This window comes from Halichoerus grypus, chromosome 7 (genome assembly GCF_964656455.1).
Source record: "Halichoerus grypus chromosome 7, mHalGry1.hap1.1, whole genome shotgun sequence".
NCBI lineage: Eukaryota > Metazoa > Chordata > Mammalia > Carnivora > Phocidae > Halichoerus > Halichoerus grypus.
This window is the reverse complement of record NC_135718.1, coordinates 114,563,872-114,570,732: the sequence shown is the minus strand read 5'-3', so window position 1 is coordinate 114,570,732 and position 6,861 is coordinate 114,563,872. Positions and strand designations below refer to the sequence as shown.

The window sequence follows — 6,861 nt, the reverse complement described above, 5'->3', positions numbered from 1 at the left end:
CCGCTGAGCAGGGAGCCTGATGCGGGGCTGGATCCCAGGACCCTGGGATCATACCCTGAGCCAAAAGCAGACGCTTAACAACTAAGCCACCTAGGCACCCCTAGAACCAGATTTTCTATTGTCAGCTCGGGTATCTATGCTGCCATAGTTTGGGAATGCTGCTGATCTTGTCATTGGGCCAGGGAACCAGTTCCTCTTCATGGAGGGCTAAGAAGTTTGGTGTAAGCCTCAGCTCTGGAAGCAGTTATGTATTTTAAGCCCCTCATTCTTGGGTGTGGGAGCCCCACACAGTCCCTGGTTTGGGGACCCCGCCTCCTCACCACTTCTGCCTGCTTCTTGCCCAGGAGACTCACAATCCCACAGCATCGTCCAGCTTAAAGTGTTGTGTCTCTGTTGTTCTGATCCTCAGAGATGTTCATCTTTTTTAAGCAAGGCTTTGAGTTTAAATTTTTTAATTTTTGTATATCATATGTTATTGTTAAGTGTTTGGAGCACAGGGGGCCTCAAAATATGAACTTATAGTACCATTGTGCCTGCAAGTCTTATAGTTACTGCTCTCTTTGACTTCCCATTAAACCTATAATAGTACCAGGCCTGCAGGCTTTTACTCTTCAAAGTAAGGATGCTGAGGTTGGGGGGGGGGGGTGCATTAAAGCTCATCTTGCTCCACCTCATTTCACAGAAGAAGCAACCAAGTCTCAGTGACTTGCTTTTGGCCACTCACTTTGTTAGTAGCAGAGCCAGGAAGGTAAACCTGATTCTCTACCCTGGGTCTTTGAACATCCTCCTCTGAATATGATTTCTCTCATACAGAATAGCTTTTCTGCTTTGCTGTTTTGTCTGAGCCTTGCTTATAGTTTAAGGCCCCTTTACAGTCCTCCACGGTCTCTCCCTTTTCCCAAGGCATGACATTTAAGAGGGAGGGAAAGAGGATCAGCTCTAATAGTTAACTGAGTACCTGCCTTGTAATGGCTCTGCCTGTGGGGTCTACTCAGTTAATGGTTGGGGGAAAGCTCACATTTTTATATACGCCGCTGCCCTCTAGTGGCTACAATGGGCATCACATATATAGTCTGGAACAGCAGGTAAAATTGCCCCAGGACCAGTCTGTCTTGAACACATTAATATTCTCATAGTCATAACTTCCCTGCTCTGCGTGGAAACACAAATCTAAGTCCTATTTATTTGATCTTTCAATGCCAAATATATAAGATATATACACATATAATCAGAAGCTGTAACCGACCTCCACGGCATATAACATTCTTCAACTGAAGCTGACCATCTAGGCAACACTGTCCAAGAGAAATATAATGTGAGCCACATAGTAATTTAAAATTTTCTAGTAGTCTCGGGGTGCCTGGGTGGCTCAGCCAGTTAAGCGTCTGACTCTTGATTTCGGCTCAGGTCATGATCTTGGGGTACTGAGATCCAGCCCTGCCTCGGCTCGCTGGGGAGTCTGCTTCTCTCCCTCTCCCTCTGCCTCCCTCTGCTTGCGTACTCTCTCTCTAAAATAAATAAATAAATAAATAAATAAATCTTTAAAATTTTCACCAATCTGCCGCAAAACGAGAAAAATATGAACCATAACCATGTTTTTTTAATATATAAAGTGAATGTAAGATTATTGCCTATCTTGTTTGAAGGAACGCTTGGAGGTCGTTCTACTGACTTTGTCAGTGTTCATATATTCATTCTTCTATGAAATGATGGTCATAGCAGATGACAGATTATTGATCAAGTGTTCTTAATTTGCAAATAAAACATTTGCAGTCCTCTCCGGGGCCCCACACTTTTTGTGCCATTTTACTGATGGTGTGTGATGCATGAAATCCTGGGAGCCAGCCTGCGAGGTGGCTTTTTCCTCTGGCTTGGACAATCGATGGTCACATACGGACACACGCCTGTGCGGGGAGGCTACTGGGTAGTGCTTGGCATGGCGTCTCTACACCTTTCTTTCTGCCTCACAAAAGCATAAGGAAATGCAAGTGAGTGAGCATGATATGAACACAGGAGTAACCTTGAATTTACTCTGAAAACCACAACCCAAAGAGTAAATCATTAGCAAAAGCCAGTTCTCAGCAATAATTAGTAACAAATGACTACTCAACCGAGCCTAGAGACTTTGTTGCCACATACCTGGAAGATGGCATTGCAATGTGGCTGGTTTTTAATGCAGAGCCATGGAAGCTGATGAAGTCCTAAAGAGAAGCCACTGTTCTAATGGGCAAGGTCTTTAATGTCCTCCCAAGCTCTGTATCAGACAGTATCTGAAGCAGGCTAGGTAAGTTTGTCTCACTGTGTATGGCTAGGGAACGGAGGAAACTAGGGCTTTCTCCTCTGTATGCAATGGCGTGTCTACTTATAGTAGTTCCAGACTGGGGTCTGGTCTCTTTAGCCCCTCTTCTCTGATTGATATTCCCCCTTTGGCTCACCTGTCTGCCCTGCATATCCTGACGGGTCACAGCCCTATCCGTCTTTGAGGCTGATCTTCAAGGTGTCCTTAAAATATGCCTTCTGGCCACCCTGCTTATAAATGCAAGCCTTTAGCTCTCTAACTTAGCGGTCACTAGGGTGCTCATTAGCAGTTCTTTCTTTTTCATATATAACCTTTACGCTCGGGTTGTAAAATGGGAAAAATGCGAGCAAATTGAAATTTTATAAATCAAGTAATTTTGATTGCTCTGGGAGCTCACTGTTTAAGAAATCCTATGGCAAATTCTGTTGTAAATTGAGCCATCAGCCTTTTATCTGTTCTAAAAATTCAAGTTTTAATATATCATCTTGCCTGAGGGGGGTGATTGCGCTTGTATTATTAAAAAGATGCACAGAAAAGATGGAGCCTTTGGTGCTCCCCCTCTGAATTTAAATAGTGGTATGTAATCACAATTACCCAGCTCGCAAGCAAGCAATTACACTCAGTATTAATGAAAGGACCCTAGTCAAAAACTGTGCCCAAGGGAAGCTTCTGCCCACAAGTCAGGGTTAATGGCCCAGCCATTGTTTTAATGGATTTTCAATGAGGTGTGAAGATGACAGGCCAATAAGGGTGAAGCTTTATGACGGGCCTAAACAAGCACAATTAGCGACTTGCCATTAGTATCCTGACCTTTCTGTTTCTATTTCTTTGCCACCGGAGTGTTTATTTATTAATTTATGTTTAACACAATTCCCATAGAGCCTTGGTTAACTCAGAGGGAAGGTGACCCATCTGGGCTGCTTTTGTGGGAAGGGCATTAATAAAGCCCCCTCCCTAAGCAAGTTTCAGCGGTGAGCCCTGTGGTCACAGACTCTGCTGAACCACCCGGTTCTGTTCGCCGCCTCTCTTCCAGGCTCTCTGGCCCTCGAGATGCCCAGTGCCTTGCCCAGACAAGACAGTCTTTTCTTCTGGAGTCCGATCCCCCACCTCCCCACCCCATCTGGGAAGTGTGGACCTAGTGGTTACAAACTCAGCCTCAGTGAGATCACCTGAGTTTGTCTCCCCACCTCCATTACCTGTGAATCTTGGCAACTTACGTAATTTACATAGTTTACGTAAGATCAGTGCCCAGCGCCTGTGAGGAGGCCCGGAGCTCTGTCTTCTCTCATTTTGAATCCACATTTCTGATTCTGGGCTAGAATTCTGAGCTAGAGCCTGGGCTAGGCCTACCTTGACTTTAACCTAGCACTTCTGGGGACTCAAATTTTGCTCCTGACCTCTGTTTTTCTGGCTGAATTCCCTCTCTCACAAAGGCCGCATAAACTCTTTTTTTCCTTGTTTTGAAAATTTGTCTGTTAACCTAGGGCTCGGCAAACTATGGCCTGTGAGCCATGTCTGGCCTACTACCTGTTTTTGTAAGTTTTTTTTTTAAGATTTTATTTATTTATTTGACAGAGAGAGAGTGAGAGCACACAAGCAGCGAGAGGGGCAAAGGGAGAGGGAGAAGCTGACTCCCCGCTGAGCAGAGAGCCCAGGACTCTGAGATCACGACCTGAGCCGAAGGCAGACGCTTAACCGACTGAGCCACCCAGACGCCCTTTTTGTAAGTCAAGTTTTATTGGAACACAACCATGCTCATTTATTTATATACTGTTTATGGCTCCTTTCTTGCTACAATAGCAGCTCAGTAGTTGTGACAGAGGAATTACAAACCTCTAGTCTAAAACATTCACTATCAGGCCCTTTACCGAGAAAGTTTACTGTTCCTTGTTTGTACAGGTTGAATTAAGTCCTCTAAAAAAAGATATGTTGAAATCCCCAGTACCTCAGAATGGGGTCATATTTGGAAATAGGGTCTTCCCAGAGGTAACCAACTTAAAATGAAGTCATTAGGGTGAGCCCTATTTCAATATGACTGTTGTCTTTATAAAAAGGGAAGTTTGGACACAGTGTTTTCTTATTTTCTACATTCTTGATGCTCAGACATCTGGACTTTCAGTGACTGGGGTGAGAATGCCCTCCCAGGATTAGCCAATTCCTAGGGATAGCAAAAGACTTGCACAGAGCCATGCCTTTTGTTTGCAAACTAACCCTTCCAGAGCCCATACTCCAAACTGCCTCCTCCATCTGGCTCTTACACCCAGGAGGTAATATTCCTAGTCACCCAGGGGCTAAGTAGTAGACAACTAGGGACCATCCCCACAGCCCAGAGCTTGCTGAGATTATTCTAACATATCTAATCCTAAACCTACTCAGCTTGCTTATCTTGCCTTCCTCATTCCTTCCCATGAAAGCCACAGTGAGGACTCTAGGCCACACTTTCTCCTTACTCTTTCTGCCTCCTGACTAACCCTGTGTGCCCTTGCATGGTATGCATGCCCCCTCCCCTGGGAACTAGGAGTAACAAACATTTTCAATGGCAATCATCCCCCGATCTGTTGGTCTCACCATACTTGAATAAAAACCAAAATCCCAGGTGTATTTTAGAACACAGAGACAGACACATATGGAGGGAAAATAACATGAAGACATAGGGAAGTGCCGTGTGGACACGGAAGATTGGGGTTTTGTATCTATAAGCCAAAGAACACCCGAGGCCACCAGACGCTGCGAGAAGGGCATGGAACCGTTCCTTCCCTAGCACCTTCAGGGGGAGCAGGACTCTGTCAACACCTTGATTTTAGTCTTCCAGACTCCATAATGTGAGACAATAAATCCCCATTGTTTTAAGTCGCTCAATTTGTGGTACTTTGTTATGGTAGCCTAGGCAACTGATATACCACCTAACACATTATTTTGTTTTGTTTTCTTTATTCCTCATTGTTCTTTTACATAAAACACCTGTGTGGTCTCTTATCATCATTTTAAGATGACCCTCACACACATTACGGCATCTGGGTATCGCCAGGTAGTCGGGCGAGTGGGCAGCTTGTTTAACCCAGGACTGAGGCTCAGCGACTTAGGGGACTTCCTGAGCTCACCCTGCAGGCAGCAGGTGGGGGGCGCACTGGTGTTTACTGAGGGCTCCTTATGTGCTGTCCTCACAGGATTTCAGGACCCACCCCCACAGTTAACCTGAGGACTAGGAGCTGAGCGATTCAGCTAATCATCAGATAGCTATGAACATAAAAAGGACACCTTCTGACCTCACTTTCCCTTGTCTTTAGGGGGGCTTCTTCTTCTTTTTAAGGTTTTTAATTTATTTATTAGAGAGAGAGAAAGAGAGAGCCCTACTGAGCAAGGAGCCCAATGTGGGGCTCAATCCCAGGACCTGGAGATCATGACTTAAGCCGAAGGTAGACGCTCAACCAACTGAGCCACCCAGGCGCCCCCTTTCCATGGCTTCTGAAGGCAGAACCGCATGAGGAGGCCAGACACCTACAACACCATACTGCCGTGGTCAGAACCAGCCGTCACCGCCTGGACCAGTCAGGGAAGTTCTTCCTTCAAAGGACAGTGCTGAACTTAGCAGTGTGTGGTAAAACAAGGTAAGAGAGCTCTAAAGGCCCCTTCTGCTGGCCCTGTGGGGTGTGGTGAGGGTCCGAGGAGGGCAGAACAGGGAGAGGTCTGGGGCTATTCCCGTGTGTAACACTGTGGTGAAAGCTGGAGCTGCTTCTGGTCAAGACTTGGTCTGGATGTTGTGGATTCCCTGACCTCTGACGCCAGGAGCCCATCCATCTCCTGAGGTTCTTTCTTTCTTTCTTTTTTTTTTTTAAATTCCATTAAAAAAATATTTTTTCTAGTGAAATATCACAATTTCATTATTCAGTGCCACACATTGGGCTTTGACTCACATTGTTTCCTCTGAGTTAATCTGCAAAGGGTGGCAGTTCCCTGGGGAAACTTCGCAAAACATGGAACACGTCATGAGTTTGTGTGTCGTCCTTGAGCAGGGGCCATGCTAATCTTCTCTGTATTGTTCCAATTTCAGGATATGTGCTGCCAAAGTGAGCACTAATTTCATTTTATTTCATCATGATAAGTCTTCTCTTTAATCCCCATCCCCTATTTCCCCCATTCCCCACGCCCCCATCCACCTCCCCTCTGGTAACCATCAGTTTGTTCTCTATAGTTAAGAGTCTGTTTCTTGGTTTGTCTCTCTTTCTTTTTTTCCCTTTGCTTATTTTGTTTCTTAAATTCCACATGAGTGAAATCATACGGTATTTGTCTTTCTCTGACTGACTTATTTTGCTCAGCATTATACCCTCTACCTCCATCCATGTTGCAAATGGCAAGATTCATCCTTTTTGGGGGGCTGAATAATATTCCAGTGTGTGTGTGTGTGTGTGTGTGTGTGTGTGTGTGTAGCACGTCTTCTTTATCTGTTCATCTATGGATGGGCCCTTGGGCTGCTTTCATAGTTTGCCTATTTTTTTTTTTTAAAGATTTTTTATTTTTATTTATTTGAGAGAGAGAGAATGAGAGAGAGCAAGCACATGAGA

At 45.0% G+C, this 6,861-nt stretch overlaps 1 non-coding gene across 1 annotated transcript; it reads right to left on the bottom strand.

Moving 5' to 3' along the window:
* Positions 1-6,267: 6,267 nt before the first annotated feature.
* Positions 6,268-6,374, bottom strand: LOC118541630 (U6 spliceosomal RNA). The gene has a single exon (XR_004920198.1). It is a non-coding gene; the product is annotated as a U6 spliceosomal RNA (small nuclear RNA).
* Positions 6,375-6,861: the final 487 nt, after the last annotated feature.